Below are 27,955 nucleotides of genomic sequence, written 5' to 3' on the forward strand. Positions count from 1 at the left end.
GAGCCCAGGTGCACCACAGCGAACTTCGCTCCCAAAACTACGTGAGTATGGGGGGGGGGGAACTGTCAGCAGAAGTGTCATGCAAAAGAGCTACAGAAAATACTTAAAGACAATGGAACAGCAGGAGTTAGGTTAAGTGATTTAGAGCAGTTAGTAAATGAGATAGGTTGTCAATGTCCCTGGTACCCTGAGGCAGGAACCTTAGACTTGCGGGACTGGATAAAACTTGGAATTCATTTGCATTCGCCACCACGAGCACCAATTCAACATTTGTTGCTGTGGCAAAAATGTAAGGAAGCAATTGAGATTATGGGGACTCATAAACTCAAGGCACTGTCACCATCTCTCTCTTTGCTTCCTGAGGAGGGGTCTGCTCCCCCTCCACCATATATGCAGCTGACTTTGCCGGCAGCAACTACGCTGAAGACAGTGGAGTCTAGCTTCCTGACTGCATCTTTACCGATTGCTTTTTCACAGGAGCCATTTAGCGCAGTCAGAGCAGGGTTTAGGGAAGAGCAGCAAAAAGGAACCCTCACTGGGATAGAACTTGCAGAGGGTCTCCAAGCTTTTCCGGTCACACAGACAGTCAATCCACAAGGGCAAGCTCAATATCAGTGGAATCCCTTGCCATATCAAATTTTGAGAGAACTGAGGAAAGGTATCACAGAGACAGGTTTGCATTCCACCTATACTGTTGGAATGGTGGAAGGCATATCTAATGGTTATAATTTGATCCCACAAGATTGGAAGGATTTGTTTCGCATGCTTCTCACACCAGCACAGTATGTTGTTTGGGATTCAGAATATCAGAGAGAGGCAATTCATGCAGGAAACACTTCAGGAGGTTTATATATACCAGACCAACTGTACGGAGTTGGTGCTTTTGCTACAATACAGCAACAAGCTGCAGGCACACCCCTGCTAGCTTACTCAGTGATAGGGTGTTGTGTACTCAAAGCATTTAAGAAAGTGCCAATCTCAGGCAAACCTAGCAAGTCTTTTGCAGCAATTCGGCAGAGTGCTAGTGAAACATATTCTGATTTTATTGATAGATTGCAAGAAGCTATTCAGCGGCAAGTAGATAATGAGGAAGCTAGCGGAGAATTAAGGAAAGGCTAGCTTATGAACATGCTAATGCTGATTGACGCCGCGCATTGCAATCTGTTGTTAATAGAGGGGATTACACCTTGGCTGATATGTTGAAAGCATGTGCTGATATAGGCACAAATGTTCATCAAATGGATGCCTTAGCAGCTGCCTTACAAAAAGGAAAGTTTGGCAAGCCCAAAGGTAACTGTTTTAATTGTAATAAACCTGGTCATTTTAAACAGCAGTGCAGACCCCCTGGTGGTGGAGCCCATAAAGGCAATGGGCCAGGAGGAGGTCAAATAACTAAACCAAAAACTATTTGCCCTAAATGTAAGAAGGGGTTTCACTGGGTAAATCAGTGCAGAAATCAGGGAAATAGTCAGGGAAACTAGAGTTCGGGCTCACGGCAAGCCCCGGCCCAATTGCCGCAACCACTATCAAAAATTCTAAAGCAGCTACAAGAGGGAGTGCAGGAATTGATTTGATTAATCAAGAGGATAAATTCATTCCTTTCCCTGGAGTTGTTACCTTAATGTCATCACAATTGAAAGGACCATTACCTGATAACACTGTGGGGTTGGTCCTTCCTCGATCCTCTGCAGGGAAAAAAGGAATTTTTGTCATCCCTGGAGTCATTGACTCAGATTATGAAGGCATAATTATGATACAATTTGAAACAAATGTGCCCATGACTTTAAAACAAGGAGATTCTTGGGCACAATTGGTAATTGTTCCATATGTAGTGCCAGCAGGAGGTAAGCAAATTAGTAGAGGAAGTGGAGGATTTGGTTCTACCAATCCTATCCGCTCCCTGCATCCTAGCATCATGGCAGTAACACAAACAATTCAAGAAGAAAAACCAAAGCGTATATATTTGTTAAATGGAAGATCTTTTGAAGGAGTCCTCAATTCTGGCGCAGACGTCTCTGTCATAGCCACTGACAATTGGCCCACAGATTGGCCTACTACAGAATCACCCTCCGTGTGGGGAGTTGGAGGACCCCAAGCAGCCCGATGCAGCACCAAATGGCTTACGGTAACAGCTCTTGATGGCAAACGCACAGCCCAGTTAAAGCCAGTTATACTCCTCATTCATGTAAACCTATGGGGAAGAGATTTGATGTTGCAATTTCAAGCAAAATTAATGATTAATGATTAATAATTATTATGTCTCTGCCTACTGCTCTCCCTTTAGTATGGCAATCTACTACGCCTGTATGGATCGAGCAATGGCCTTTACTGCAAGAAAAACTTTTAGCCTTACATGAGTTAGTGAGAGAACAGCTAGCCGCTAACCACATTGAACCCACTACAAGTCCATTTAATACACCAGTTTTTGTAATAAAGAAGAAATCTGGTAAATGGAGGCTTCTTCACAACCTCAGGAGCATCAATGCAATTCTACAACCAATGGGGCCACTACAATGTGGCACCCCGAATCCGAACATGATTCCTAGGGAATATCAAGTTATGAACATTGATTTAAAGGATTGTTTCTTTACTATTCCATTATGCAAAAAGGATAAGCCTCTCTTTGCCTTCACAGTTCCAGTATTAAATGCTGAACAACCCACAGAAAGATATCAATGGACTGTATTGCCTCAAGGCATGTTAAATAGTCCTACTCTCTGTCAGCACTTTGTTGCAAGAGCTTTGAAGCCTTTTAGGAAAAGATATCCTCAAGCATTTGTATATCATTATATGGATGATATCTTAGTTGCTGGACCACAAATTCCTCCATATTGGCTAGAACATCTAACACAAGATCTGGCTACATATGGTTTGCAGATAGCACCAGAAAAAGTACAGCTACAAGAACCATTTATTTATTTAGGTCACAAGTTATTGCAGACATATTCACACCCACAAATTCCTCAACTAAGGATAGAGGATAAAGTTTCCTATGTTCAATTAAAGCAACTTTTGGGTTCAATTAATTGGTTGCGACCATACGTAGGCCTTCCTACTAGTATGCTTAGTCCTTTGTTTGATGCATTAAAAAATAAGAAAGATCCATCTGAATTGATAACAGTTACCCCAACTCAAAAAGCAGTCTTTACAAAAATTAATGAAGCATTAAAATTGGTTTGGGTAGATAGATGCCAGGAAAATATTCCCTTGATAATGATTATCATTCCAACCACAAAACAACCTACAGAGGTATTAGCTCAGGAAATACAACAAAGAAGCAAGAGTAAGCCTTCATTATTAATAATTGAATGGCTATATCTCTCACATAGCCCAAGTCATACTATTAGCATACTGGCCCAAATGCATGCAGAATTAATTTTCAAAGGAAGAGAACGATGCAAGGTACTTATAGGTCAAGATCTTGTCAATATCATAGTCCCCTTGCCATTGAAAGATTGGGAGCGTATGGTTAGCTTCTCCTCTTCTTTACAAGCAGCGCTGACCAATTATGTTGGGAAAATTTCTTACCATATTCCTGCAGACCTGCGCCTGCTTGCCTTTAATCAAGTAGAAATCATAGTCCAAAATGGTATCTCATTAAAACCTTTGGTGAATGCCCTCACAGTATTCACTGATGGGGGGCCAAAGTGGGGCGCAACTGCCTGGCTTGAACATGGACACTGGGTTACGAAAATTACACCTCCGCAAAAGTCCGCTCAGCGTGCAGAGGTTGCAGCCGTAATTTTGGCCTTGCAAATCTTTCCATCTCAAGACCTCAATATTATTTCAGATAGCCAGTATGTCTGTCAAATTGTCACCTCTCTCCCTGGTGCATATGTTACACCATCTTTGGATGATGATCTTCTGTCCCTCTTTTTGACATTACAGCTTTTAAAGTTTTGCAAATTAGAAAGAATCAAATTTACTTTTTTTTTTTTTAATATATAATTTTTATTAATATATTCTATACACTAATACACAAATAAAATATACAATCCTGCCACCATGGTATAATATGATTACATTGTCCATAAGTATAAAATCATTCCTTTATACATACATATTTGCCACCATATATATATACATCATCATATATCTATTCTATCCCACCTTTTCTGGACCCAATCGTACCATACTTTCCAACTGTTATAAAATTCTGAATCTTTTTTACCATTGATCAATCTAGTTAATCTATCTGATTCCGCACACTCATTAATTTTATATATTATTTTCAAATCTATCGGTAAGTATTGATTTTTCCACTCCTGCGCATACGCTAATCTTGCTGCAGTGATAATGTGAATCAACAAGAACCATATATCTGATTTAACATTCAAAGGTTTTGCCCCCAATAGGAAAATCTCAGGTCTTAATTCCAAATTAATCTGTGTAATTTCCAAAATCCATTGCCGTATTTTTTTCCAATATTTAACCGCCTGCGGGCAGGTCCACCATTGGTGAAAATAGGTTCCATTGCTGTAACCGCACTTCCAACAGCAGGCAGATGTCCCGGGAAACATTTTAGCTAATCTCGCCGGGGGGAGATGCCACCGGTAGACCATTTTATATATGTTTTCTTTATATGAGGAGGCCATGGTTAATTTCATATTTTTCAACCAAATCTGTTCCCATTGCTGGAAGTCAAGGGGATATCCAAAATTTCGCCCCCATGCTATCATACAATCCTTCACTACATCCTGTCCTATCTGCAGAGACAATAAATATGCATAACATTTAGATAATATCCCTTTCCCTCCTTCTAATAAGATCTTATCCAATTCTTGTCTTTTACGGTAGATTCCTTCACTATGTAAATCTTTTTTATACCTGGAGTGCACTTGAGAATAAGACCACCAGTCTATCTTATATCCTTGAAGAGTTAGTAATTCTCGTGACTTCGGATTACCCTGAACATCCAAGAAACCTTCATACGTCAAGGTTTTCTCCCCTTTATACAATGTCGGGTAAACCTGAGCTTCCTGCGCCGAAATCCAACATGGAACTTTTAAATATACTCTTCTTCTAACCTTTTCCCAAGTGTACCCAAGCGTCCTACGTAAATAGTGATCATCAAAGTGTCTAGGGCGGCCGGATGCTCCCGGCCATAGAAAATAGTGCCAGCCATGTTGAAGACCGGCTCCCTCAAATGTCAAAAGTCGTCTCTTTTGTAGGACCATCCATTCTTTCACCCAAATCAAGTTTGCTGCTTGGTAATAGAGCTCCCAATTTGGGAGTCCAAATCCTCCTCTATTTTTGGGTTCTTGTAACATTTTAAGTCTAATCCGCGGCCTCTTTCCCTGCCAGATAAATTTAGATATACTCCTATCCAGATTTGTAAAAAACTCTTTATTCAACCTTACTGGGGCTGTTTGGAATAGAAATAACCATTTGGGTAACATGCACATCTTAATGGTTGCCACCCTTCCCAAAATTGATAGCTGGAGATTTTTCCATCTTTCTAAGTCTCTGAGCATCTGGCTGTAAAGAGGAAGATAGTTATCCTCCTTTATGGAGGAACATCTGGTGGAAAGAATCAAATTTACATCGCACATATCAGAAGTCATCAGTCTTTTCCAGGCATGTTATCAGAGGGAAATGCTGTTGCAGATGCCGCAACAAAGCAGCATGTTCTGTCTGTTACTCCATGGGAAAGTCATTCTATGTTTCATCAAAATGCCAAGGCTCTTGCAAAACAATTTCATATTCCTCTAGATCATGCTAGAGCAGTCATACAACAATGCCCTCAATGTTCTCAAATCACCCCATCTCCCTCCATTGGGGTGAACCCGAGAGGTCTTAAAGCAAATGAACTTTGGCAGATGGATGCAACCCAATACCCCTCTTTTGCTCCTTGGAAATATCTTCATGTAACTATTGATACTTTTTCTCATTTTATTTGGGCTACTCCTCAGAAAGGGGAAGCCACCAAACATGTTGTTAATCATTGTATTCAAACATTTGCTGTCATGGGCCTACCTTCTACGTTAAAAACAGACAATGGCCCTGCATATTGTAGTCGCTCCTTTGCTGAATTTTGTGACAAATGGCAAATTAAACATCTTTTTGGCATACCTTATAACTCTACGGGACAGGCCATAGTGGAGCAAGCAAATTTTACATTAAAATCTGCTTTGGATAAACATAAACAAACAGGAGAGATTCCTATAGGTCTCCCTGGTAAACAGGAATGGTTGAATAAAGTTCTGTTTACTTTGAATCATCTTAATATCACAAATTTATCAACTCCAGTAGATAATCATTTTGGAAGTAGAATAAGTCATCCCCAGCCACAGGTAATGTATCGATTATTGCCTAATCCCGAATGGCATGGACCTGTTCCCTTATTGACGTGGGGAAGGGGGTATGCTGCTGTGCTTACTCCTACAGGTCCGGTGTGGATCCCTGCTTGGTGTGTGAAACCGTGGAAGGATGGCGTGGCACCAAGGACTGAAAAACCCAATCCCGAACTTCTCCCTCAGCCTGCAGAACCCTCAGCAGGATCGGGACCGAGCACCTCGTCAGAAACATCAAGTGACCTGGGGGCAGATTAAGGCCCTCTCTGCTCAGTCTACAAAATTGCTACAGGAAAAGGACATGCCGCAGACACCAGAGAACTTTTTGGTAGCGGCATTTGCTTGTTTAAATGCTAATTCTGTAACTATTGTAATGTGTATTCTTTTTATGTGTATTTTTCCTCCTGGTGTGGCTACAGTGACTTTGCAAGATGGAATTCCAGAGCAAGGACTTTGGGAACAAAATTCCTATATATGGGATGTGCAAAATATCTCTCGATTAGTAAACAAGACTGATTGTTGGATCTGCATGCACGTTCCCCCACATGCCAAAGGAGGACTTTTAATACATGCTATTCCTTTTAATGAAACCGGATGGAAACAACATCCTCGGATCACCAGAACGCTACAAAAAGAAAAAGTTAATTATACTATTTTAGCTATTGGTAGCAGTCTTCAAGAAGTAGCGACATATTGTTGGGAATTCATCAACCATACTAGGAAGGCATCTGTTGATGTTGGAAAGTATCCCTATTGTAACATGACATTTGTTCTTAACACCACTATTGAGAGACATAATTCCTTTTTGAATGCCACTATAATGGAACATCTTCATAATTTTACCTCTTATGGCTGTACATACCAATTAACTGGGTGTCCAGTAATGGTAAGGGGAGGGTGTCCGACAAGTACGACCATCGGGATAAATTTTGGCAATCCTAGCTGGTGCTAGGTGCCACCTGTAGATCATCTTATATTGGTTCTCCTTGTAGGTGGTTGCCTTGGTGAATCTAACGTTGTTATTCCATATTTGGTCCCATTCTTCCAAATTTATATTTTTCCCAATATTTTTAGCCCATGCTAGCATTGGGTCTTAAACCACCTCCTCCATCAAATTATATTCTACCAAATAGTTGTACAATTTAGCCAGTAATTTATTATCCGTGCCCATCCAAATCTTATCAAAATCTTTGCTACCTGTTTCTATGCCATATTGTTCTTTGTCTTTTTTATACCTTGATTTAATTTGTGCATATGTCCACCATTCTATGTGAGTGCCTTGTTCTTTTAATTGTTCTATTGTTTTGAGATTTCCTGCCTCGTCTAATATTTCTTTATATTTCACCGTTTTACCAAGTTCCAGAACATTTGGGTATATTATCGCCTCCATAGTTGAGAGCCAACTGGGGATTTTAGTATAGTGTTTTCGTCTTATTTCTTCCCAGGTTAACATCAATATATCCCTTAATTTGTGTTTATTAAAGTAGGTTTTTGTTTTTTTCCCTGTTTCCCAGAGAAAGGCATGCCAACCTTTCTGAAGATCGTGCCCTTCTAACGTTAGAATTCTTTTATTTGCCAAAGTCGCCCAATCTTTTAGCCAAACTAGAATTGCTGCTTTATAATAGGTTTCCCAAATAGGTAGTCCAAGCCCTCCTCTGTCTTTTTTTATCTTGTAAACTCTTAATTGCTATTCTTGGCTTTTTCCCTTCCCAAATGAATTTCCTAATGATGGCATTAAATTCCCGGAAATTTTTTTTATCTAATTTAATTGGCGCCGTTTGAAACAGATACAACAATTTAGGTAAGACACTCATTTTAATTGTTGCTATCCTCCCTAGAAAGGATATCTGGAGCTTCTCCCACTTCTCTAGGTCTTGTTTTATGCTTTTTATCAAAGGGACATAATTGTCCTCTTTGAGGGCCGAATATTTTGTTGAGATCCACACTCCCAGATATTTAACTTTCTTCACAATTTGTATTTCCATGGATTCCTCCAGAGCTTCTTTCTGATCTTTCGTCATATTTTTAGTGAGCATTTTGGTTTTAGATTTATTTAATTTGAGCCCCGCTACTTCTCCATACTTGTCAAGTACTTCCAGTGTTTGTATACCTGTTTCCACCGGTTCTTCCAATTTTAAAACAACATCATCCGCGAACGCTTGGACTTTATATGTTTCCTTTCTGATTTTCAGCCCTTTAATTTGGTTACTCTCTCTAATCTTCTTTAGTAAAACTTCTAGTGCCAATATATACAGGAGTGGTGACATTGGGCATCCCTGTCTCACTCCTTTACTAATCTGAAAGGTTTTAGTAAGTTCGCCGTTTACTAAGATGTTAGCCCTTTGCTTCTCATAAATCGTATTTATTGTGTTTACAAAATTTTGTCCAAATCCCATTATATTAATTTGTTGCTTTATAAACTCCCAGTTCAAGTTGTCGAAAGCCTTCTGGGCGTCTAAAAAAACTAATGCCACCTCTTTGTCCGGGTGTTCCTCGTAATATTCTAGAGTATAGTTTATTGAATAGCCCGAAGGCCTTTTCAAACAAAACAGAAAAGAAAAAGGGAAAAAGATAAAACAGTTACAAAAATAGCAATCTAAAAATATATGATAGATGACATTAAAATTTTACAATATCAAATTTCAATAGCTAAGTTGCCAAGACTAGATAACCCAAATAGGATAGCTCCTCTCTAACTGAGCTCATCTTCCTTACAATCGATAAAATGTTTTTTGATATAACTGGCTCGTATTGCCGTCATTCTTTTAAGGTATCGAGTGATCGCTCTTACCAGGGGAGGAGAGTCAGCCCTCAACAGAAATGCTAATTTTTGGCTTATATTCCAGTGGGGAAATTTATTTATAATTGGGGACAGATATTGTTTTCTTACTTCTTGATAGAGACTACATTCGAATATTATATGCGCCGTGTCCTCCACGACGTTTACCCCACATATGCATATTCTTTTGTCATACGGGATTTTCCGATAGCGGCCGAATCTAACGTTGGTATCTAGAAGTTTGAATCTAAACTTAACAAATAACTGTCTCTCCACTGATGACATTTCTAAATGTAAATACTTCTCCAGAGTGAAAGTTGTTTTAACTGCTGTCAGCAGTTTAACAGAATGATTAGTTGAAAGGGTTGCCATGTCCATTTGCCCATGTATATCTTTAATCCGTTGTTTAACTTGGTTCAGTGTGTCACACAACGGGAACCCTACGCCATATCGGTTCAATATTTCCGACAGCCGGGTTAGCCAGGAATACCTTTGAGGATTTGAAATCTGCTGTTCCTCTAGACATATTTTAGGGAGTCTGCTGGCATCCATCTGGGTCATTTTTAGCCAGTAGGCTACCGCCCTAGTGATTGTATAGGTGTACAGTGAGAAATGTCCCAATTCAGCTCTGACGGCTGCAGCTGAAGTGGAATTGTTTACCCCAAGCATCCTCCTTAACAAATTATTTTGAGTTCTCTCTAATATGGGGGCCTCTGTAAGACCCCAAATTTCAGCACCATAGAGCATGATCGGAACAAGTTTAGCCTGAAAGACTTTACGAAGAGGTAAAATGGAGGTTGGTTGGATTCGTTTACTTAATTTGGATACAAGGCTTGCTCCTGCTCTGACCTTTTGAGAAAGGTATTGATGGTGCGGAGTCCAACCTCCTGCACTGGAAAAAACAATTCCGAGATAAGTATATTGGGTAACTTGCTCAATTTTTGTGTCATTAATCTGCCAATTGTGCTTTTTATTCTTATTGCCAAAGACTAACACTTTTGATTTAGCTACATTTATAGTCAAGTGGTTTGCAGTACAGTAACGTGTGAGCTTGTCAAGAGGTCTCCTCATTCCTATTTGGGTTCTAGAAAACAACACTAAGTCATCGGCATACATTAATACGTTAATAAATCTAGAGCCTTTTTGGGGGCTGTGCATCAGAAGATCATCCAGCTGCACTGGGATATCATTTATATAAAGGTTAAAAAGAGTAGGGCCCAGCAGGCAGCCCTGCCTCACTCCTCTAGTTGTCGGTATGCTGTTTGTTGAGGCCCCATTTGCTGCATATCTGACTCTAATTGCCGTATTAGTATAGAGAATCCTGATCAACAAAGTAAGTCTGGGGTCCATCCCCATAACTTGTAGTTTCCTCCACAAGTGGTTCCTATCTATAGAATCAAAAGCAGCAGTAAGGTCAATAAAGGCGGTATACAGCTTTTTCCCCTGGGTCTTATATTTATTAATTAAGTAGGAAAGGACAAAACAATTGTCTATGGTAGACCTACCTGATCTAAAACCTGCCTGCTCATTTGCCAGAATTTCCTTATCCAAGCACCAGTCCTCTATTTTATTTAGGAGATGTTTTGTATACATTTTTGAAATTATATTAAGAAAACTGATGGGTCTGTAGTTGGATGGGGCAGCTCTGTCACCTTTCTTAAAAATTGGAAAAACTATAGCTAACCTCCACCCTTCAGGGATTATCCCTACTTTATCGATATAAGTAAACAGTGCTACCAGCACCAGTACCCAAAAGTCAATGTTGGACCTAAAGAGTTCAGGAGGCAACAAGTCCTCTCCAGGGGCCTTCCCGGCCTTTAAGGATTGAATTATATGCTTAACTTCGGTAGGGGTAACTGGTGTCCATTCCGGACATTTCCTTAATTCTTGCTGGAGGATATCCAATTGCAAGACATTTGTTGTATTGTTACCATCAAATAAAGCAAGATAGTGCTTCTCCCATTTTACTGCTGATATATCAGTGTCCATAAATGGGGAACGTTGTTTTAATATACCGGCTATTTTATGCCAAAAGATCGTAGGGAATTGGGATTTCGCTGCCATTTCTACCTCTTTCCACATCCTGGTGTTATAGCTACTTTTCTTGTTTTTCAGTAGGGATTTGTATGCTCTCCTGAGTTGAACCATATTTGAATAATCACCATCCTGTCTGGATTGGTTAACTTTCTTAACTGCGGCTCTTAGATTTGACCTCAAGTTATGGCAATCATCATCAAACCACTTTCTAGAGATCCCATCTACTTTTCTATCGTTCTGGATCATTAAGTTCTTAAGAGTAGAAGTTAGCTCTGTATAAACTGGCATTGGGGTGTTGTCTCCGGGCTTAGATTGGGAGATTTCCCTTGCTAGGTGTCTGGCTTTGTCTGAGCCCAAATAAGTGGTGACAGATTTGACATCAAGTCTGTGCCAATATAACCTTTTATAGTTATAAACCCGGGCGTTTGCTAAGGTGTCGATTTCCTCTCTTGAATGAGGCCTAACTTCTGAAGAGAGTGAAACCAGAGCCGTGATGGGAAAGTGGTCACTTTCCTCTCTAAATATAGCTCTTACTTCTGAAAAATGGTGTACTAAACTAGAGGAAGTGCAGATATAATCGATAGAGGTTGAGGTTTTGTTGGACGAGAAAGTATAGGGATATATATACCCATCACTCGAGCCACTAAGTACTTGCATATCATTCATAAACAGCAGGGAAATCCCTAGCCTTTCCCTCCTGTCCTGGAATATAGCAGGCTGGAAAGGCATTGCAAACCAGATGGATTTTATAAAATTGATTTCAACACATCATCTCATCCTCCTTCAAGAAACCTGGCTGACTACTAATGATCCACAGAAAAGCTTACCGGGTTTTGCCTCATGGCATAAACCGGCAGGCAAAGTCAATTTAAGAGGGAGGGCAATTGGGGGCTTAACCACGTTGGTCAAAAGGGATACGGGCTGGAAGGGTGAAGAAATTTCTTTAGATCCTCAATTCCAATATATTCTGCCTATTAGGTGTACGTTCAGGGGGATGGACTTAATCTTAATTAATGTATATATCGCTCCATTTTCATTCCACCTTCTAGGAAGGGATTTGTGGGATGAATTAGATTCAGTATTAGCTACCTTAAAGGGACGCTTTCCCCAAGCAAAAATTATATTAGCTGGAGATACTAATGCAAGACTAGGTCCCTCAATGAAGAGCTATGCTAACCGAGGCCTGGTACCAACTGGTTACTTTTATAATGAGTTCACTTGGTCCTCAATGGACAAGAGGACCAATAAATATGCCCAGAGGTCATAATATTCTATCACATCCAGAATCGTCCTTGTGTTATTCCTAATTTGCCTCCCTGGGAGGAATCCATTCTGGTCACTATGTATTATCTTATTGAGGATTATTTTCAGTCTTTCCGCTAATATGCTCATGTATATTTTGTAATCAATATTGAGAAGGGAGATTGGCCTATAATTCTGTATCAATTTGGTGTCCGTTCCTTCTTTTGGTAGGAGTGTAATATAAGCCTCTCTCCAGGATTCTGGTATTTTATTTTTCAGTAGGGCCTCATTAAAAATTTCTAGCATTCTTGGAAGTAGAATGTCTTCTAATTCTAAGTTTTTATATAATTCCCCTGGGAATCCATCCGGGCCCGGAGATTTATTCTTTTTCAGTTTGGCAATTGCTGTCTTTAGCTCTGTTAATGTAATCTCTTTTTTCAACATCTCTTTTTCCTCCTCTCCGATCTGTGGCATTCCCTCCTTCGATAAATATTGTTTTACATTCTCTTTGGGAATATCTTCTTCTTTATATAAAGATGCATAGTATTTGCATACTATTTCCAATTTTTCTTCCTCCTTAGTTACAATATGGCCTTCCGGATCCTCTAATTGGAAAATAATTCCTTTCTCTTTCTCTTTTTTGATTCTATAGGACAGCCATCTGCCTGGCTTATTGGCGTTCTCGAAGTAGTATTGTTTTGTTCTCTTAATTTCGTACGCTAATTTTTCTTGGTCAATTATGTTTAATTTATGACGAATGGTCATCCAATTTTCTTTTATTATTTCATTATCAGGGTTTTGTTGTGCCTCTTTCTCTGCCTTTGCCAGTTCTTCTAGCAATATTCTTTGAGCTTCTCTCCTCTCTTTGTTTCTATATGCTCCGTATGCTATCATTAGGCCTCTTAAATAGGCCTTCATTGTGTCCCAGATTATTCCCCGGTCCATTGGTTCTTTTTCATTTTCTTCAAAAAAGTTTGTTAGCTCCCCTTTAACTTTATCAATATTTTTTTTGTCTCGCGGGAATTGTGTGTTCATTCTCCATCTCGTGTTCTTTCTCTTGTATCTACTCTTCCATCTAATTTCCAGTGGGTTATGGTCTGCCCAGATGTTGGGTAAGATCTCTGCTGATATAATGTCCATTCCCTTATTCCTGCTTAGCCCAAATTGCTGGAAGTGCGGGCACCAGCAAGGCACTTTCTACCACTGCTGGTGGACCTGCCCCCAAGCAAAAAAATATTGGAAGATGATTGGCAATTGGTTGTCAGAAATAATAGGTGAAACTTTTGAATTAGAACCTAAAATATTCCTCCTGGGAATCCTGAAGACAGAAATGGCAAAAAAGAATACCTAGCAGTTCACATAACAACAGCAGCAAGAATCTCCTTTGCTCAACAATGGAAAGAGAAAAAAATACCAACCAAGGAACAAGTGATCGGCAAAATAATGGAATGTGCTGAGATGAATAAATTAACGTTGGAAATCAATGACAGAGAAGATACTGATTATTACAGCGTGTGGGACAAGTGGTACGAGTGGTTAGATAAGAGGAAACTGAAATAAAAAATGAAAGAGACAAGATTGAGTATAAGAAATAGCTAAATGGTATAGTAAGATAAGATGTACTGCAGACTGTAGAAAGTAAAATGAAGTAAGGATAGGTTATATATGTAAGTAAAAGATATGACTTATGTATCTACTGATTTACCTTTAAAGACCCATTATATATATATACATTAAGAATGATATAAGTAAATATTTATGTGTAGTATTTTTTAAATTAAGATAAATAGGATATACCATGTAATTAAGTAGCAAAGATTATTTATGTGTACATACATCTGTATTTTTATTTATTTTCTTTCTTACACCATGTAACCGGATGGACAAAAACTGTATTATTATAATTTCTTAACAATAAAAACTTAAATTTAAAAAAAAAAATAAGTACGACCATCGGAGGTCTCCCTTTATGTAATTTGGTAAGATCTATGATCAGACAATTAGCAGGGGGTGATAATCAAACAGTCAACACATTAGGTAATGTTTGGATGTTATGTGGTAGGCGAGCATATCAACGTATCCCTGCATGGTGGTCTGGTCGTTGTACCTTGGGATATATTGCTCCCTCCGTAGTGATATCTGATCATCGACCTGAAGGACGGTTATGGAATCGTAGAAATATAGATGTTCAAAATCCCATTAATCATTACACTGAGACCATGTTAGCAAGGGGTGTTATTCCTCCTTTAGGAGTAATGATGAATTATAGAGATTTACATATCTTATCAAATTGGACTACTGCTTTATTTAATGCTACTATCAAATCCTTAAAATTGATAAATGAAGAAATGTCGCAAATTCGAGAGGTAGTTTTACAAAATCGTTATGCTTTAGATATTATTTTAGCAGCCAAGGGTGGTGTATGCGCTTTAATTCATTCACATTGTTGTATATAGATCACTGATCATAAAGCAAATATTTCAGCCACAATTGAGCACATGGAAAACATGATTGCAGATAATCCAATTGGTTCCACTATTCCACAATCCCCGTGGGAGTGGTTATGGTCTTGGCTCCCAGATTTTGGATGGGTGCAACAAATAGTGCCCATTATTATTTTAGTTATCACTGCCTTAATTTGCTGTTGCTGCTGCGTGCAATGTTTGCCTGGTTTGTTGACAGTATTTCGTCCAAGAATTCGGCCCTCCAGATCTGAAGTTATGTATGCATACAAATTATTAAAAAATAAAGAATAAAATAAAAAGGAGGACATGTGGGGGTGGTTGCTTTCTCAGTAGCTGGCAAACCACGCTGAGGAATGCAAACGTCAGCACAATGATCCTTAAAGATCCTATCTCAGGAAGTCTCAAAACATGAGGTTTGTCACGTAAGCATATCCCATTGTTTGCAGCAGGAAAAGCATGAGCTGTCCATGAGCTGTCCACATGGATAGCATAGCCATACCATGAGCTTTGTTTAGCCAATCAACTACAAGTGAACTTTGATCAATGAATCAGCTTCTGCCACGAAGACTGTAGAGATCAATAAAAGGGATCTCCCAGAAGCTGTTCTGGGTGCCTTCCCATTAACCTTCTTCCTGCCTATGCGTCTTTCTTCCTCACAACAACACAACTGGACCTTCTTGTTTTTTCTTTGAAGATGTTTTTCTTCTCATCCAAGAAGCTTCTTCATCTCTGACAGGATAGTGGGGAATGGAAAGATTTTTTTTTTAATAATTTTTTTATTGGTTAAAAATTACAAACAAACATAAATACAACAATACAACATACAAAACAAATAAACATGAATCAAGTCTTACGACTTCTTTTTCAAAATTGTCACATCGGTAGACTGTATTTATATTTCTTATCTATATATCTATATATTTACATATAAAGCAATATGATAAACTCCATATTTAATTAATTATGTTCCTTAATTGGTACCCAATTTTTGTCTATAAATTACGACCTCTCTTTTGTGTCCCTATTTTTATATTCCTTTCTTTTTCTCCATCCAGTTATACCATTTCTGCCATACTAAATAATAGTCTGTTTCATCTTTTTCCTGTAATTCTTTTGTGAGTCTGTCCATTTCTGCACATTCCATAATTTTGGTGATTATTTTATTTTCCGTTGGTATGTCTTCATGTTTCCAATTTTGAGCAAAGAGTATCCGTGCTGCCGTTAGTATGTGGATAATTAGATATTTTATTTCTTTTTCATAATGGCCTGTAATTATTCCTAGTAAAAAGATTTCCGGCTTCATTTCCAATTTCTGGTTTGTGATTTCTTCTATCTGTGTCTTTATTGCCTGCCAGAATTGTTTTGCCTTCTGGCATGACCACCACATATGGTAGTGATTTTGTGATTTGCACTTCCAACAGGTTGGGGAGGTATTCGGAAACATTTTTGTTAGGCGCGCAGGAGGGAGGTGCCACCGGAAAAACATTTTATACAAATTCTCTTTGTAGGGTATAGACATTGTTAGTTTATAATTCACACTCCATAATTTTTCCCATTTGTCCAATTCAATGTTATATCCAAAAATTTTTGCCCAAATTATCATATTTTCTTTGACCACTTCTTCTAATTTATATCTTAATAAGTAATTACCGTATTTTCCGGCGTATAAGACAACTGGGCATATAAGACGACCCCCTACTTTTCCTGTTAAAATATAGGGTTTGGGCTATACTCGCCGTATAAGACTACCCCTCTTCCAACGCACACCAAATAAAAATTAAAAAACATCAGATTTGATTTCAATATGGTAATTTTAATTCAAATGCTTATGACATGCAGGTACTTAGCAGGAAAACTGTCACTTATAAACATAAGGCTGTTTGTCATCAAACATGTAAACATAAACCAGTGCAATTGGATTAAACTTTTCCTAATTCACTCTAAAGCTGAAAGGAAGGATAAGACAATAAACCCATGGGAGCTGCCATGTTGTTTGTTTTCTTAACAGAACCGGTACAGATACCTACGAGCCAGGCTGCCCATCTGTCAAGGTAATGGGCCATGTGTAGAGGCAAGAGGGCTATTTCGTACCAGGTTTTTTTCCTGTCACCCTGTCCTGTCACCCATGTCCTGTCACCCATGCAGCCTTGACGAGATCGGCACAGCTGGGTCCAGAATTCAGCGGCATGCAGCCTTGATGAGATCAGCACAGCTTCCCCTGAATGTTGTCGGCACTCCCCCACCGACTTCCCCAGACAGCTGGGGCTCGCCATCACTGGGGGTCTGGGGAAGTCGGAGCGTCGGTAATATCCACCTGGATGCCTGGGATGGTGGGGGAAGCTCCGCGCAGCAACCAGCTGGGTCCAGCATTCAGTGGCATGCAGCCTTGACAAGATCGGCACAGCTTCCCGAATCTGAGTTGCCGGCGCTGACTGATGACACTACGGGAGTGCCAACAACATTAAGGGGAAGCTGTGCCGATCTCGTCAAGGCTGCATGCTGCTGAATGCTGGACCCAGCTGGTTGCTGCATGGAGCTTCCCCCACCGTCCCAGGCATCCAGGTGGATATTACCGACGCTCCGACTTCCCCAGACCCCCAGTGATAGCGAGCCCCAGCTGTCTGGGGAAGTCAGAGCGTCGGTAATATCCACCTGGATGCCTGGGACGGTGGGGGAAGCTTCGCGCAGCAACCAGCTGGGTCCAGCATTCAGCAGCATGCAGCCTTGACGAGATCAGCACAGCTTCCCCTCAATGTTGTCGGCGCTCCCGTAGCGTCATCGGTCAGCGCCGGCAACTCAGATTCAGGTTAGAAATCTCTAGCAATGACTAGAGATGGTAGTAGCCGCTCTTACCGTTTCCGTCAGTCTGTCAAGGTAGATATCGTAGGCTTATACCCGGCATATAAGACGATCCCCGACTTTTGAGAAGATTTTCCTGTGTTAAAAAGTCATCTTATACGCCGGAAAATACGGTATATATTTTGGTTATCAATTTCTCATCCGTTCCTTGTAAAATTTTGTCTAATTCGTATGGCTCTTTTTGAATCCGAATTGTACCAGGTCTGTCTTGTACCTGGATTCTATCTGTAAATATGGCCACCAGCCAATGTCTATACCCTGTTCTTTCAGTTCTTGTCTTGATTTTAACTCTCCCCTGCTATACAGTAGTTCTTTATAGGTTTTCATTTTCTCTGTGTCCATGGCATTTGGATAAATCTGTGCCTCCATGGTCGATAACCATCCTGGAATTTTATTGTAATGTATTTTTCTAATCTCTTGCCATGTTTTATATAGTGCTTCTCTAATAATATGTCGTTGGAAGTATCTGTGGTGTTTATCTCTCCCCTCCCACAAAAAAGCATGCCAACCTCTTTGTAAATCGAAGCCCTCTAATGTTAATATTCTTTTGTTTTTAAGCTCTATCCAATCTCTTATCCAAATCAAAGATGCCGCTTTGTAATACAGTTCCCAATCCGGTAATCCTAATCCTCCTTTCTCTCGTGTATCTTTGTTGCAGGAAAAGAAACGGGACCAGGCCAAGCTCTTCAATGCAGGAAAGAGTTTATTGTGCACGGTTCAAACAGCCCAAAGGCTGTTCTGTCCCCATACCACGCACACACCCAACCAGCCAGCCGAGGGTTAAATAAACTATTCAAACACTCAACGTCAGTGATAAGGAATGTGGCAGCAACTCCGTGGCTGCCTGCCAAGAACTTTTACTCCGATAACACAGACAAAAATACACACAGTTTGAATAGTCCAGTTTGTAATTAAATCCACAGCAAATAGGTGTTGTGTCCGAAGGTGCAAAGTGCCTCGCCAGAGATTAGCTTTGTCCGTCACAGAGTCCGAATGGCCACCACACTCCCTTTTATAGCCTGTGGGGTGTGGTCCAGTGACTCAGCTAATCTCTGGCATGCCTTCCCCTCTGCTGTGCACGCTTCTCCCTGCACCTCTGGCGAGGGTCCAACCAGCACTTATTTTCCTCGTCGCTGTCCACCTGTGGCTGCGGGGACGTGCTTGGCTCTGAGCCTATTGTTTGGCCTTCGGTGTCCTCCGGAGGCATTGCCAGAGAGGAGGGTCCTGGAGAGGGAGGCCTTGCCAACTCCTTCCCCTCACTCTCAGAGTCTGCATCTGTCGATAGCCCAGGCTCAGGCAACGGAGCCACAACAAAGGCAAACAAAAGTTTGAACCCCGAGGGGTCCTTTGTGACAAGTATTTATACAATCCAATTGCATATGCATATCAGGGAGCGTTACATTTAACACGTAGGAACTAACCTCCATCAGTTTGCAAGGATCAAAGAGGAGAGGAAATAATAAACACCCACTAACACATTCATGTTCTCTGGTCAGTGTCTCAAGACAAAACATAAGAAGATAAGGAACAGGAAGATGCCTCAAGGGTAATAAGGGAAGCAGCATTTGTTATCTGGGGATATACATGATATTTGGGGTACAATAAACAGTGAATAACAGGATGCATTTGTTTTGGGTCAATTTACCCTTTTACAGATAAGTACCTTCGTCAAATACCTTCGTCAATCCAGCAACCTTTTATCGGCACGGAAGAGGAACTTCAGCCTTGGCCAAAGTTTTAGGACATTAATATTCGAAGTTTAGCCAATATCAGAATTTGGTCTGCCTCATCTTGAAGGTATTTTAATTTAATTCTTGCCTTCTTCCCCTGCCAAATATAATTTGCAATCATTTTATTGAAATCTTTGAAAAAGTCCTTTCCTGGCCATATCGGGATTACTTGGAGGAGGTATAATATTCTGGGTAATATTTATTTATTTATTTTATTTTATATCAAATTTATATACCGCCCTTCTCCCTGAGGACTCAGGACGGTGTACAGCCAAATAAAAACATAGACTACAAACATTAAAATACTATTAAAAAGATATATATAAATTTGGCCCCATAATTAAAAAACAATGACAAGCCAGCCCGGTTTACTGAAAAAAGAAAGTTTTAAGGGCACGGCGGAAGGCACCGAGGTCTTAGATTCTCCTTATCTCTGGGGGCAGTTGGTTCCAGAGGGTAGGTGCCCCCACAGAGAAGGCCCTCCCCCTGGGGGTCACCAGCCTACATTTTTTGGCTGATGGCGCCCCGAGGAGGCCCTCTCTGTGGGACCACACAGGTCGATGGGAGGCCGTCGGTAGCAGCAGGCGGTCTCGAAAATATCTAGGTCCTATGCCATGGAGCGCTTTAAAGGTGATAACCAACACCTTGAAGCGCACCCGGAAGACCACTGGGAGCCAGTGCAGCTCACGCAGGAGAGGTGTTGTATGGGAGCGTCATGCAGCTCCCGTAACTACCCGCGCGGCTGCATTCTGGACCAGTTGGAGCCTCTGGGTGCCCCTCAAGGGGAGCCCCATGTAGAGAGCATTGCAGTAGTCCAGGCGAGAGGTGACGAGGGCATGAGTGACTGTGCGCAGGGAATCCCGATCAAGAAAGGGCCATGTTATGTTCATTTTAATAGATGCAATTTTTCCTAGAAATGATAATTGTAACTTGCTCCATGTTTCCAAATCCTTTTTCATCTGTTTTGCCAATTTGTTATAATTATCTTCTCTAAGTGATGATACTTTGTTGGTGAGCCAGTTTCCTAGGTATTTTACTTTCTTTGCCGTTTGTATTCCTAATTTATCTTCTAATTCTTTTTCCTGCAAATTTGTCAGATTCTTCGTTAATGCTTTTGTTTTTTGTTTATTGATTTTAAGACCGGCCACTCTTCCATATTCCTCTATTTTTGCTAACAATTTAGTTCCTGTTACTGCTGGTTGTTCCAAGATAAACACCACATCATCCGCGAAGGCTTGTAATTTATACTCCTCTTTTTTGGTTCTCAGTCCTTTTATTTCTTTATCTTTCCTGATTTCATTTAATAGCATTTCTAAGGATATTATAAACAGTAAGGGGGATAGAGGACATCCCTGTCTCACTTCTTTTGATATTTCAAATTGTTCTGTCATATCCCCATTTATCATAATCTTTGCAGTTTGAGAGGAGTAAATCTTCCTAATCATATTTAAAAATTTGTCGCCGAATTCCATACTTTCCAATTGTAATATAAGAAATTTCCAATTTAGATTATCAAAAGCCTTCTGCATGTCCAAGAAGATTAAGGCCAATTGTTTGTCCGAGTTTTTTTCATAATATTCGAGAACGTCAATGATTAGTTTCATATTATTTTTTATTTGTCTTCTTGGAATGAAACCATTTTGATCTGGATGGATATATTCGTGAATGATTCTCTTCAGTCTCTGTGTGATAATCAGCGTGAACAGTTTATAATCTACATTTAGCAGTGATATTGGCCTGTAATTTTTAATTTGTGTGGGATCTGTTTCTTTTTTTTTATTTTTTTTTTATTTTTTATATATATAATTTTTATTAATATATTCTATACACTAATACACAAATAAAATATACAATTCTGCCACCATGGTATAATATGATTACATTGTCCATAAGTATAAAATCATTCCTTTATACATACATATTTGCCATCATATATATACATCATCATATGTCTATTCTATCCCACCTTTTCTGGACCCAATCGTACCATACTTTCCAACTGTTATAAAATTCTGAATCTTTTTTACCATTGATCAATCTAGTTAGTCTATCTGATTCCGCACACTCATTAATTTTATATATTATTTTCAAATCTATCGGTAAGTATTGATTTTTCCACTCCTGCGCATACGCTAATCTTGCTGCAGTGATAATGTGAATCTGTTTCTTCTTTTGGGATAAGTGTAATGATAGTTTCAGTCCATGATTTGGGAATAGTAGCTTCTAAAAGTGCATCGTTGAAAACTTGAAGTAAAATCTTGTCCATTGGATGTTGGCATGTTTAAAAAATTCTGTTGGTATGCCATCCGGTCCTGGGGTTTTATTGTTTTTTTGTTTTTTCCTTGCCTCTATTAGCTCGGTCATGGTAATTGGTCTGTTCAGTAACTCTCTCTGTGTCTCTTCCAGCCTTTGAACATTTGTTTTGCCTTAATATCCTTTAATATCTTCTTCCTGAATTTCCTCTTGTTTATATAGGTTCTGAAAGAAATTTCAGAATTTCTTCTATTCGTTTTTTATCTTCGTTTCTGTAATGTGTTTCCCCTACCTCGTCTTGCAGTTGGTGTATTGTTCTCTTCTCTTTTTCCTTTTTCAATTTATACGCCAACCAGCGACCTGTTTTATTTGCGTGTTCAAAATGGTTTTGTTTTACTAATTTAATTTTCCTTGCAATTTCTGTTTGTGTAATTAAATTAATTTTATGTTTAATGAGACTTAGCTTTCCTTTAATTATTTTATTGTGAGGTTCTTTCTGCAACTGTGATTCATATGTTCTAAGTTCTATTAATAAGTTGTCTCTTATCTGTTGTTTATCTTTGTTTTTGTTTGCCATGTAAGCAATAGTAAGGCCTCTTATATAGGCTTTGGCTGTGTCCCATAGATTTTGGAGTGAGGTTTGCTCTTTCATATTTATCTGGAAAAATGTAATCATTTCTTTCTCAATCATTTGTGAATATCTTTATCTTTTATTATTTCTTTGTTGATCATCCACCTTCTTTGTTTTCGATATCCTTTCCATACTACCATTATTGGACTGTGATCTGCCCAGGTATTTGGTGATATTACCGCCCAGGTATTTGGGAATGGAAAGATTTATATTCCTTGCAGACAGCTGGTCATTTGCATCCTTTTAGACTTTTAGCTATACAATTTGGGATGAACACCCTTTGAATGGTGTGGGAGTAGGAATGGATTTCCAGAGGAAAAATTGCAGACTACCAGCTGTCTTCAAGGAATATAAATCCTTCCATTCCCCACTATCCTGTCAGAGCTGAAGAAGCTTCTTGGATGAGAAGTGAAATGTCTTCAAAAGAAAAAACAAGAAAGCCCAGTTTTCTCCTGAAAAAGCACCTTTGGGACAATCATCACCTGGATGACTGAGAATCTCTACAGACTTATAATTTATGATTGTATCTTATGTTTTATGATTTATGACTTTGTTGCTTATATGTACACTGAGAGCTTATGCAGCGGAGACAAATTTCTTGTGTGTCCAATCACATTCTATTCTATTCTATTCTATTCTATTCTATTCTATTCTATTCTATTCTATTCTATTCTATTCTATTCTATATATGGGTCAGGAAGCCACAGTACAGACAAAAACACAACTGATGAAATAGATTTGCTCCAGGTTGGCAAATGCATAAGACAAAACTATGTATTCTCTCTCTCTTATTTATTCAGTTTATATGCTGAAAATGTTTTAAAGGAAGTCTGATAGGAAGAAGATGAGTGTGGTTTTAAAATTGAAGGATGAAACATCAATAACCTTGCTATATAGATGGCATTACTTTGACAGCCATAAATGTAAAGATTCTGCAAGCTCTAGTAATAAAAGTCAAGGAGTACAGGTGAAAAATGGGACTATAAAGAAATCCAGAGGTTCAGCCATCAAGGAACAAACAGTCAAGAAATATTCCCGGAGTAGCACTTGGTAGCGCAGCCAGGAAGGCCATGGAAAAGATACAAAGATGCTCTAATGCAGGGTTGTCCAATCTTGGCGACTTTAAATCTTGTGGACTTCAGCTACCAGAATTCTGCAGCCAGCATCTTTACATTTTTGGCTTTTAGAGTAATGCCATCTATATAGCAAGGTTTTTTATGGTAGTTGAAGTCCATAGGTCTTGAAGTTGCCAAGGATGGATACTCCTGCTGTAATGCGTGTATACCTACAAAGATCAGAATACTGAAAGCAATGGCATTCGCTGTGACACTCTGTGGAAACAAAAGTTGGATTTTGAAGAAGCAGGATTGAAAAAAATAATTATGCTTTTGATGTTGGGAAAAGATAGCAAAAACAAACTGCTTATAGAACAAATCAATCCAGAGAGACCAGGCTCATTAAACCACTTTAGACACAGTTCCCGCCTGGACTACTGCAATGCTCTCTACATGGGGCTCCCCTTGAGGAGCACCTGGAGGCTCCAACTGGTACAGAATGCGGCCGTGCGGGGGATTATGGGAGCGAGGGGGCGCTCCCATGTGACCAGGGCCGGATTTAGATGAAAAGAGGCCCTAGGCTATTCCACTTATGAGGCCCTTTCACCAGTGGTGGGATTCAATTTTTTTAACAGGTTCTGTGGGCGTCGCTTAGTTGGGGGTGTGGCTTGGCAATCATGTGACTGGGTGGGCGTGGACAGCTGGTCACGTGACTGTGTAGGCGTGGCTAGCTTGTCATGTGACCGGGTGGGCGTGGCTATGTGCATAGGGACTACTCAGAGGGCTGAAAAAAGTCATTTCTGACTGGGCCTCGCACTTTTGACCGGTCCTCACACTTATGACCATCCTTACATTTATGCCCATGCAGCTTTCTTAACAACCATGTCACTCATTTCACAACTGCTTCTCTTCACCATGGTGACAAGATAGGGCAAAAACGTAAAATGTGAGGACAGTCGTAAGTTCGAGGACTGGTCAAAAGTGCGAGGACCAGTCAAAAATAACTTTTTCAGCCCTCTGAGTAGTCCATATGCACAAAAGGATACAGCAATAGAGAGGGATGAAGGAAGGGAAGGGAAATTAGAGTAGGTGTGAGGGTAAGAGAGGGAGGAAGAGAGGAGGAGAAGGAGAAAGGAAGAGGAAGTAGGGAGGAGAAGAAGAGGGGGAGGAAGAGAAAGTAAGAAGGAAAGAAAAGAGAGAGGTGGTAGGTTTGAGGAGAAAGATTGCTGTACAATAAAAAAGATGAAAGGGAAGAAAGCCAACCCCAAACAAATATAAAGATATTAAGATAAAGAATGAATTGTTAAACTTTAAAGAATAAAAGAGAACAAATATGAATAAATAATAATTAGAAACACACATACAAACATACAATGTATTTTCTTTGAACAGAGTATTTGGCCGGTTCACAAATTTAAACAGTGTTTAGTCATTTCAATTAAATTTACAATTTCTATATTTCCTTTTTACCATATTTATTCCTCATCTATTTTTTGTAAAAAACCAATATTACCCTTCATCCTCATCTCTAATCTTAATCAAATTCAATTTTTCCCTTCTAGTCTATATTATACCCCTTCCCATTGTCATCTATTTTTATATCCATCCTCACATTGGTTAATTATGTAATATTAGTTGTTTAATATAAATTCAACATTTTAATATAAATCAATTAGTTATATAACTACCTTTTTTGTATATTAATCAATATGAACATGAATATTCCAATTATTTCCATGCAATCCAATTTCTTACAAATCAATTAATTATATTTACCAATAATAATAAACCAAATAATTTCCCCCATATATTCCTCCAAACCACAACTTAACCATTTCTGCTTTCAACACAATATACAATTAATAGTATCTCAATTATTACAATTCCCTAGTTAAATAGAGCTTTTTTTCTTTTGTGTTTTAAAATCTTGAACTCTCCTCTTTTTCCCTAAATTTCCCATTGTTTGCACCTACCTTTTTTGGTGAGGAAAAAGAAAAGAATTCTGCCTGCCTAATTTTCCAACCTTGCAGCAACAGCAAAGCAGTTTCACTTTCGTTTCTCAGCATAGCTAGGGGAAAAAAAATCAGCACTCTTTGCAAGGAAGCAGAAGAGCCCTGAGCAAAACAGCTGAGACAAATCAGCTGAGAGCCGGGAGGCCAATTAGCCTATGCTGAAGCTCCGGGGGCCAATAAAATTACAAAAAAAAACACCGAACCCTTTGTTAAATTGCTGGCTCCCCCGCCCCTCGCCCACCACTATTGATTGGCCATAAATAGTGGTGTGGAGGGGCGGGGCAAGCCAGCAATTTAACAAAGGGTTCGGCTGCACCACTGGCTCTAGGGCGGCCCTTTGAAGCCATGTGGCAAGAATTTGAAGTTTTTTTTCCCTCTAGCCATCGGAGGCAGCAATAGATTGGGAGTGGGCGGGGTAAGAGAACGACAGAGAGGGAGGGTGAGTGAAGGCGTGGAAGCCGCTTTCTCCATCCTGCTCTCTTGCGTCCAGAGCCCCACATGGATCCCAGGCAGTGAAACTCAGGCTAGGGAAGGGGTGGGCAATTGTGGCTCTTTTACAACCTGTGGCCTTCAACTCCCAGAATTCCTGAGACAGCCAAGCTGTCTCAGGAATTCTGGAAGTTGAAGTCCACAGGTTGTAAAAGAGCCACAATTGCCTACCCCTGGCTACGGTAGGCTGGCGCCGCGCAGGTGGGAGGCGAGGGGCGGGCGAGCCAGCAATTTAACAAACGGTTCGGCCGAATCCCCAAGAACCCCACCACTGTGTAGGCCCCTCTTGATCTTGAGGCCCTAGGCTGAAGCCTAGTTAGCCTATAGGAAAATCCGGCCCTGCATGTGACAACTCTCCTGCGTAAGCTGCATTGGCTTCCAGTGGTCTTCCGGGTGCGCTTCAAGGTGTTGGTTACCACCTTTAAAGCGCTCCATGGCATAGGACCTGGGTATTTGCAGGACCGTCTTCTGCCGCTGATAGCCTCCCACCAACCAATACGCTCCCACAGAGAGGGCCTCCTCAGGGTGCCGTCAGCCAGGCAATGTCGGCTGGCGACCCCCAGGGGGAGGGCCTTCTCTGTGGCAGCTCCTGCCCTCTGGAATGATTTGCCCGGATCTACGGGTCTTTCACCATGCCCTAAAAACTTTTCTTTTCCATCAAGCAGGGCTGGCGTGAACACCCCCCCCCTTTTTTTTTAGCTTTTTAAATTGTCAATGGGTTTTAGTTTGAATGTTTTAAATTCTGGGCCAAAGTCATGTAATTCTTTTTAAAATTTAAAATTTTGTATTGGTATGTGTTTTAGTTCTGGCTGTGCACCGCCCTGAGTCCACTAGGAGAAGGGCGGTATACAAATTGAATAAAATAAATAAATAAATAAATAAATATGCAGAAACCGAGCTCTTTGGAGAAGGCTTTAATATTGGGAATGGTGGAAGGAAAGAAGAAGTGGATGACCAACAGCAAGACAGGTGGACCCAGTTACAGTGACAATGGGTGCACCATTGGATGACCTGAAGGACCAGTTAGGGAGAAACCAGTGGTGGGTTCCTCCCGGTTTGGCCCGGTTCTCCCGAGCCGGTAGCGGTGATGATATGACATCACCGAACTGGTTTTGCCCCCCCCCGCCCCCGCACCTTTTATTTGGCCCCACCCCCAATCTATTGCTGCCTCCTGAGTCCCAGCTGATGGCTAGAGGGAAAAAAAACTGTTTAAACTCTTGCCGCGGGACTTCAAAGGGCCGCCCTACAGCTGATCAGTGTTAAAAGAAAACAAATGAGTAGACCAGTGCCTGCAAAAATACATGAGTAGATCAGTGCCTGCAAAAATAAATGGGTAGACCAGTGCCTGCAAAAATACATGAGTAGATCAGTGCTTGCAAAAATACATGAGTAGATCAGTGCCTTGCTTTCTCTTGTGTACAAGCACTCAAACAAACCCCTTTCGCATAGCTTTTCTCTATTATGGCAAGCCAACGTGCACCTCGGGAAAGCTGCTGGAATGGGGGGAAGTGTCACTGTGTTATTTTATTTACCAGCTGAGCTTCATATTTCTGGACTATCAGACTTTCCTTACCTTGCCAAGATTTGTTATCAACAGCTACTACGCATGTCCATCCACCCACATTCCTTCTCACACTCCTTCCTTTGTTCTCTTGCCAGAAAGGTCCGGCTGAGAAATAGCCGGCAAGAACTATTTCAAAAATGTAGCAATTACTTTTCTTAGTTAGTGAGGTGTTTTATTTATTTTTATTCTTCCTGACAGGAAGGAATGTTGGAAGAAAGGAAGATGCAACTGCCATGGCTGTCGGCTTTACAAAATGTAGCAGCTGCTAATTGGATGCAACATCTCTCCGGACTTTTAATAGAAGAGCAGAAAATTGAACAAACACACAAGCAAACAAGCAAATTGTTGAAATTGTAAATAGAGAGTGAAGCTGGGAGCATAGGCTTCACTCAGGTCCGGGTTTAGCTGGACATTAGCATACCCACCGCTCATTGGTCCGTTTGAGCGGCGGGAAAATTAAAACAATGTCAGTGGCTAGGCTGCCAGACAGCTCCCTTTAAAAGAGAGCACTGCCGGCTAGCCCGCAGAAGTTTTCCCAAGCCACAA

General features: G+C 40.2%; 1 long non-coding RNA gene across 1 annotated transcript; it reads left to right on the plus strand.

Moving 5' to 3' along the window:
- LOC139317552 (uncharacterized) lies at positions 1-27,955 on the plus strand. Its single transcript, XR_011600467.1, has 3 exons — positions 1-41; positions 19,331-19,472; positions 27,608-27,955. It is a non-coding gene; the product is annotated as an uncharacterized lncRNA (long non-coding RNA).

Source organism: Pituophis catenifer, unplaced genomic scaffold (genome assembly GCF_029215685.1).
Source record: "Pituophis catenifer annectens isolate HBS135680 unplaced genomic scaffold, rPitCat1.0.hap2 SCAF_5, whole genome shotgun sequence".
Classification (NCBI taxonomy): domain Eukaryota; kingdom Metazoa; phylum Chordata; class Lepidosauria; order Squamata; family Colubridae; genus Pituophis; species Pituophis catenifer.